This window comes from Seriola dumerili, unplaced genomic scaffold (assembly GCF_002260705.1).
Source record: "Seriola dumerili isolate Sdu_G_001 unplaced genomic scaffold, Sdu_1.0 BDQW01000432.1, whole genome shotgun sequence".
NCBI lineage: Eukaryota > Metazoa > Chordata > Actinopteri > Carangiformes > Carangidae > Seriola > Seriola dumerili.
In genome coordinates, this window is record NW_019174687.1 from 3,343,092 (window position 1) to 3,349,391 (window position 6,300).

The following is a 6,300-nucleotide window of genomic DNA, read 5'->3' on the forward strand; positions in this document are numbered from 1 at the left end:
ACAATCATTTCTTTAATTCATGGGATATTTTATGGTTAATATTATTTGTACCCAATGAGGATTTGTAGATGCTGTTACTCAGGAATAAAGGAACTCTGGCCTGTTCAACATGTTTGGTCCTTTGGTCAAACTTTGATCCTCTCTTTATCAATACACAGTGTCTTTATATATGTTTTTATGCAAGAGAGGAACTAAAGTGTAGTTCTCCTCACAATAAGAGATTTGAGTAAAATGTTACTGCTGCATCATTTTCAGAAACTTATTTTACAACGTATTTTCCTGATGTGGTTTTGTTCTTTTGTTCATTTCACATAAGTCAGCTCCTCTGTCACTAAAACCCCTGGCAAATGTTCCCCTTTAGCTGTGGTTGTACTGAGTGTTTCCTGCAGTGGGCCTACGTGTGATTTATAGTCAAATTATATGATAAAGAACGGTTGATCATCTAAAACAGGGCAAAACACAAACAGAGAGGAAGTAAAGTAGAATCGACGTCCTCCTCCAGGCAGTTTGTGTCCTCCAGCCGAGACAAACGACGAGAGTAAAAACCTTCCCATGTCTCCCTCCATTATTCAAGGCAAGGCCTGTTCAGCTCCGCAGTTCGCTGCGGTGCACGGCAGCCTTGACACACAGTCAGGTGACGGCTCGGGGGGAAAGGACACATTCGTCCTTGCCGCCCCGCGCCCCGCAGCCGTCGAGCCCCGTGCATATGAATGGATGGCGAGCCGTCCCTCTTTTCCTGTCAACTCGTCATTGAAACCTCAAATTACGGCGCCGTGGAATTGATGAGCTGTCACGCCCGACCCTGCAGAGCTGTCAGGGGGCTGACACCCTGAAATGAGCGAGTTCGGGCAAAGTGGCAAACAGCTTAATTTCTGAGGGGACTGTGACATTTTGATGGCCGAGCGGCCGCGCAGACCGATGCGCCTCACATAATGTATGCAGGCTTTAATGTGACTGGGGGAAAGTAAATGAAGGCTTTCTCTCTGAAAGGATATGTGTTACATTTAAATCAGCACCTGATTTTCAGGACTTAATATAACAAATTAACAAAAGGTAATTACATCTAACTGTCTTGAAGGGGTCCGCTGATGAAAGTGAATTACTTTAACACAAGGAGATAAAGATATATGTGCAACAGCTGTTGAAGAAGATGACATGTTTGTCTTTAGTCTCTCTCTGACATGAGGAAATGTAAAGATGAGATGCCAGGAGGAGGCAGCTGTCACGTTTGATATGATCATGACGCTTTAACATGAGAAAAGGTCTGATGATATGCATTCTTAAAAAGGAAAAGTCACGTGAGGTTTATTCTAAAATACTTAAATAGAAATTAAATCCGGTCCTGATCATGAATCACTGTGTCAGGCTGAGTTGCAGTGTGTATTAATCATGTTAAGATGTGATACTGCAGGAAGCACAGCTGCTTCACAGACAGGGAGAGGATATAATAATAATATCCCACGAAGAGCACAGCGTAACCTTTACACTGCTGATTTCTGTAGTACCTCTAACAAAGTAAAGATATACTGAAACAACATGAACATTTTGTTGTTTTTCAAGGTACGTGTCACTCCTTCCATGGACATACGTTGAGCCACGTTCTTGATCCAAGCACCAGTTGTAGGTGTGACAGGTTTCTTCCAGATGAGAGCTATCACTCATTTAGCGTAGCGTCCTTTTGGCGCTGCACAGTGTCAAATTGTCCAACTATGACTGAGAAACAGTTTTATGGTTTCATTTAGATACATACATACATACATACATTATTTCTAAGCTTTATACAAACAATGATTCTGGAGTCCACATTTTGTGTTGTGTGCACTTAATGGATTTCAGTCAAGTCAGTACATTTAACTACAGGGATAATATCATACTGAGATATTTTGGCTGGACTGTATCGAGATATTACATTTTGGATATTGCCCAAGCCTACATTTAACTATAAGTTGGGTTCAATTTTTATTTCAATATGTAAAAATCTGCCACAAGTTACTATGGTTACTATTTTTATGCATATTACAATCATGAATAAAGATCATTCAGTTTCACAATAATATGTGCAGATTTACAATAAAAACTGGCTTGATAATGTTGTCCATTGATTTTTAAAACTCAGTCATTTTATTGTAAACAGATTTTATTATAAGATGGACTAATTTAAAGGATAATTATATTCCATTTTGACAAGTTCATACATTATTCAGCTATGAAAATAACATACTCTTTGTACAGAGAGTTTTTACTTGCGATAAAATGTCAGAAACAGAAACTGGAGGAACGAAGTGTCGTATTTGCTGAGTTTCTCTGATGTGCAGCTTCATTTGTACGCTGGCGAAACAGCCTCTGTCTGAAGCGCAGACTCCTGTGATGTGTGAACGGCTTTAGCTTCACATTTTATTTTTCTTCCGATCAGTTATGACGTCCCACTTATAAGGACAAATAAAGGGCGTGTTGAATAATAACTGGCTCTTGCTGGTGCTTGATAGTGTTCAGTGAGGTTCAGTTTGCGGAAGGATTTCAGTAATTCTCCTTTCCTGGGCATCAGCAGGAAAAAAAAAAAAAAAAGCTACAGTAGAGACACGACAGACGAAAGGAGGGTAAAAATAGACTGAATAGCAATGAGGCAACTTTCCTCTTGCCTGGAGTCATGCATGAGTCAAAGTGGGGGTTGCTTCTCCTCATAAGGACCTCTTGCAGCTCCTCAAGGTTTAGGAGAGAATAATTTTACCCAATCTAATCCGAGTCCAGCGCTCTGACAGGCCTCGGCCCTGCTCCTTTCGGATAAGGAAAAGTGGGACAAGATACTGGCACACAGCAGGGGGGATGGTGGAGCCTCCACCGTGCACATCTCCTTCTCCAATATTCTGTCTAGATTTTGGGCATTTTGATGACGCTGAATTAATCTGAATTAATCTCGCTTTAACCAGACCCCCCCCCCCCCCCTGGCAAGACAGTGAGCAGAGATGTGTGGAGGATGATTGTAAAAACATCTCCGGGGAGCTTTCCTTTCATGATTAATTTGAAGTTTACTGTTTGTGATTAACATGTGAGGGCCTGCGAGCCTCTGATTAGATGCACGCTCAAGTTATATCGCTGACAATATTATTTACACTTTAGTTAGCGAGTCGATGCCCTTAGCCAGGGTGCTTCACAGCAGAAGAAACCTTGAATTAAAGATTACTAACATTACATATCCTTAGTTCTGCGGCAGCCAGAGCCACACTGCCCTGAAAACAAATGTGAAATACATGACTGTGGACCAGAATGATGGAGCAGAAGGTGTTTTCAGAGTGAACGTGAAGTGAATTTTAGAGGCGACTGCACACACAACACAGTCTAAAAGAAATTATGTTTGTATAAAACTAATTTGCAACAGCAAATATGGTTTGTAGGAAACATAATTGCGACCAGATTACTTTTTCTTTTTATGTAATGAGGAGATGTTGTCAATTTACATCTAACAAGTTGCAAATATGTTGATACTGAACGCATCAGTAAAATGTGCAGAATGTTCAGGTGTTTGTTTCCATCATAATATCAGATCTTGCAGTACAACATCCAGTGACGCCACCATTATTAAACTGTTTTATACTTCTGTTTAGATTCTCACAACACTTGGTTCAGTTTAGCGAAAGATCCTGGTCTAATACAAAAAAAGATAATAAACCTAAAACATAATTTCTAGGAGACAGAGTTGGTTTATAAAGTCGATTAATTGGAGGATTAGTTTTTTCTAAACCAGTGCCATACAATACCTCAGTTGTTCCTATAACCTATCAATGGTTTTTCCAATAATAAAACATATTTTTTTCTGCACTATACTCTTTTGTAATTTTACAAAACATAAGTATTTATGCTAAAGTTAAACCAGTATTACACTCAGTTCTTCCTGTACAAATTGATATATTCTTGGTGTTTGTTTTGGTGTTACCCATTGTTTAGCCCCATCTTTTGATTTGTTTACTCCGTACAATACTCTGTGACTGTGTTCCTCACTCTGTGCTGATGTTACAAGAGCTTTGACAGTCTGCTCATTTACTATCACCATATCTGGGCCCAGGTAGGTAGGACTTCTATCAACAATGCAGGACATATACAGTAGTCAAAAGTTTGAACTTTCCCATTTGGGAAGATATAAGACAAATAAGTGTGCAGGACCTGCTGATGGCTCAAGCTGTTGAAGTAACATGAACAAAAAACATCTATTGGGAAACGGTGCTTATGAAGCTAGGCTAACTAGCTTTCTCTCAATACAAACCGGTTGATTAACACAATGTGGACTTGTTGAAAAAGGACAATGCATCAATGTTCATATGATGTTCCTCAGTCAGAAGCACTGACAACCCTTAACTTTAAATTGTCTAAATGTAACCAGCTGTAAAAGGACAGTGACTAAATAATTTTAAAACTTGCTAAATGATAAAATTATGAAACAATCTGATCAAACAATAAGTAGCCTGAACTGGAAGATGGATTTGACCCAACATTGCAGCATTCAGTACTTTACTGTTTTCTTTCTTCTCTGTGCTACAGACACATTTTGGTCTGTACCAAAGGTTAGATACGCAGCCGTTGATGCGAGTGGATGGATCTGCTACAAGTGGCGGGAAAGAAGGTGAAGATGTGTAGTTATTGCAATGTTTCAACTTTTATAAATAAATAGATAAGAGGAATGAGGAGACAAAGACAGAAGGAAAGAACTGGAGTTGTTGGTAAGTTTTGAAATCATCAGTCATGTTGCTAGCTAGCTAAAGGCTATAGCTAATTTTAGTAGATTCTTTAGCTAAATTGGCTTTTTGAGAATAAACAGTGAACATTAACACTGCTGTCATGAGTTGGTTATGACGGACACACAGACACATTTCCCCTGAAAATCAATGGACCTGTTGTTTTAAACCTGACTTTAGCTTCAATGCTAATGACTGCTCAAAGAAAAGTGTTTTCTTTTAACATCTCTACATCTACACATTTGATAAACAAACTGCTTTTGACTTGGAAGACATTTTTTTCACTTTTAATGAAGCTAGGCTAACGATGCCCCCTGCTTACAGTCTTTGTGCTAAGGCTAATGTGTCCTAGAAGCTTACTTCCCAACATCCATACTTTTTCCACAAGAAATCCAGTCATTTCTAAACTGCCATTACCAGGACAGACCAGTTTCTGTGTGTGTGTGTGTGTGTGTGTGTGTGTGTGTGTGTGTGTGTGTGTGTGAGAGAGAGAGAGAGAGTGAGTGCAGTGTGAGCTTTGTGGGACAATGAGTCTAAAGATGACTCATTTTACTGCTACACCAGACGATTGCCTGTTCGCCTGACGCAGTCAGTCCCGTTATAAAACACTACATCCCAGACAAGACACACTGTCAAACAGCTGCCAGGCTCACACTTTACAGAGCTGCTACAACTTTAATGAAGAGGTCGCCTGTCAGGAAAATGTTAATGTATGCTGTTTTAAATATGACTGATGTTGTTGTTGTTCTATGTTTATGTTTATTAATTCCAAATGTCTCTTTATTTATTCTTTTTTAAATTTATTTTTGTTGAATATATTGTCTCTTTAAAAAAAAAATCAGACTCCAAACTTATCTATTTACACTAGCCAACACGACCAAAAATATGTGGACATGCAATTATTTCAACCTTCTGTGATTGTTGAATTTTTCTAGACCATGGGCATTAACCTGCTGCTCTACAACATCCTCCACTCTTTCCACCAGATGTTGAACCTGCTGCAATGGTTTACTTCCATTCAGACACAGGAGCATCACTGAGCTCCAACACTGATGCATATGGGATCTGGCTCGTCCAGTTCATCCCTGCGATGTTGGACAGGGTTAAAGTCAGACCAGTCAAGTTCCTCCCTGCCAAAGTGGGAAAAACATTTCTTCATGGACCATGCAGCCCAGCACCTTGGACAGTGGTTGTGTATGAAATCACTTACTCATTCACTCCTCCCTACTCACTATCCAGGGAGTTCTATGTGGAGGACTATATAGTGAGCTCATCTGTAAAATGAAAAAACACTGTTGGACACGACTTGGATAATTTTCTCTGCACCATTTTTCTGTCTTTCAGTGCGAGTACAATGCATGATGGTATATATTGCTTGGTTGGTGAACCTCAGTTGTACACTACTTTTCATGATGCATTGTGGCATACTATGTGTCCACTACATAGGATAAAGTAATTGGATGTGTTCGGAACCGCCTACTAACGTACTGCCTACTTACGTACTGCCTACTAATGTACTGCCTACTAACGTACTGCCTACTAGTATGTACTGCGTACTACTAAATTACCAAAT